Here is a 1,906-nt window from a genome sequence, read left to right on the forward strand (position 1 = left end):
GCATAACACATGGTGTCAGCACCTTGGAGTGTGAAGACATGGACTTTTTTTCTTTTCTTTTCTTTTCTTTTTTTTTTGTGATGGAGTCTCTCTCTGTCACCCAGGATGGAGTGTAGTGGCATGATCTCGGCTCACGGCAACCTCTGCCTCCCCAGATCAAGCTATTCTCCTGCCTCAGCCTCCTGAGTAGCTGGGATTACAGGTGCCCACTACGACGCCTGGCTAATTTCTCAGTTTTAGTAGAGACAGGGTTTCACCATATTGGTCAGGCTGGTCTCAAACTCCTGATCTCAGGTGATTCACCCACCTCAGCCTCCCAAAGTGCTGGGATTACAGGCGTGAGCCACCTCGCCGGGCTTTCTTTTCTTAATAGTTGCCTTCTCTCTGTGTGTCCTGGCCTTAGCAGTAGATTTTGTCATGCCTTTTCCCCTTCATGATTATGTTTTTAATTAATTTTTGTTTTGTGTGTCATCCTTGCCCAGGGGCCATGCTGTCTCTGCCTCATTCCAATTTTAGTATATGTGCTGCTGAAGAGAGCACTTGCCATACTTTTTAAATGGGAACAGTACCCCTGGGCACTCACAGGAACTGCTTTGGAGTCTAGAGATGGGAAGTTGGGTTGGGGACAGAGGTCAGGTTAGCAAGGGCAAGCCCATGCCTCCCACCATAAAGTCCTCTGCTGGGAGCAGTGTTTCTGTTTCAGCAGGCACGTCCCAACGCAGTGGGTAAACCTGGCCACATCCGCTGACTCCCAGAGTCTGCCTGGGAACGTGGCCGAGCCTGGAGCTCCCATGGGCCCTGTCTGGAGCACATGGTAGTGGGGTCAGAGGTCAATCAGGGTAGCTTGGACCAATGCAGCCAGTCTGACAAGAGGGCAGGCATTGAGGTCTCTTCCAGTGAAGATCTTAACTGTCAAATTGTGGTCCTGGGTCTAGGATGTGGAATAAGCCTGGTAAAGACCCTGCAGAGCTCTGATGGGGTGGGGTGGAATTAGGAGCCATCCATTTAATCAATAAATACGAACACAGATTTGACATTCCAGTTAAATGTTTATATTGGTTTCCTATTGCTGCCAAAACAGATTTAGTGGCTTAAAACAACACAAATCGGCCGGGCGCGGTGGCTCACGCCTGTAATCCCAGCACTTTGGAAGGCCGAAGCGGGTGGATCGCGAGGTCAGGAGATCAAGACCAGCCTGGCTAACACAGCGAAACCCCGTCTCTACTAAAAATACAAAAAAATTAGCCGGGCGTAGTGGCGGGCGCCTGTAGTCCCAGCTACTCGGGAGACTGAGACAGGAGAATGGCGTGAACCCGGGAGGCGGAGCTTGCAGTGAGTGGAGATCGCGCCACTACACTCCAGCCTCGGCGACAGAGCGAGACTCCGTCTCAATAAAAAACAAAACAAAACAAAACAAAAACACACACACAAATCAATAATCTTACAGTTTTGGAGGCCAGATCCAAAATGGGTCTCACTGGGCTAAAATGAACGTGTTGTTAGGGCCACGTTCCTTTCCGGGGATTCAGGGGGAGAATCCATTTTCTCACCTTCTCCAGGCTGCCCACATGCCTGGACTCAAGTCCCCTTTCCACCTTCAAAGCCAAAAATGGCTGGTTGAGTCTTTCTTACGATGTCATTTTTCTGCTTCTGACCCTCCTGCCTCTCTCCTTTTTTTTTTTTTTTTTTTTTTTTTTGAGATGGAGTCTCGCTCTGTTGCCCAGGCTGGAGTGTAGAGGGGTGATTTTGGCTCACTGCAACCTCCGCCTGCTGGGTTTAAGCAATTCTCTCACCTCAGCCTCCAGAGTAGCTGGTATGATAGGCGCATGCCACCACACTCAGCTAATTTTTGTATTTTTATTAGAGACAGGGTTTTACCATATTGGCCAGGCTGGTCTCGAACTCC

At 49.5% G+C, this 1,906-nt stretch overlaps 1 non-coding gene across 1 annotated transcript; it reads right to left on the bottom strand.

The window, feature by feature from the left end:
• Nucleotides 1–437: 437 nt before the first annotated feature.
• Nucleotides 438–540, bottom strand: LOC129471725 (U6 spliceosomal RNA). Its single transcript, XR_008653695.1, has one exon. It is a non-coding gene; the product is annotated as a U6 spliceosomal RNA (small nuclear RNA).
• Between the last annotated feature and the right edge of the window lie 1,366 nt (nt 541–1,906).

This window comes from Symphalangus syndactylus, chromosome 21 (assembly GCF_028878055.3).
Source record: "Symphalangus syndactylus isolate Jambi chromosome 21, NHGRI_mSymSyn1-v2.1_pri, whole genome shotgun sequence".
NCBI classification, from domain to species: domain Eukaryota; kingdom Metazoa; phylum Chordata; class Mammalia; order Primates; family Hylobatidae; genus Symphalangus; species Symphalangus syndactylus.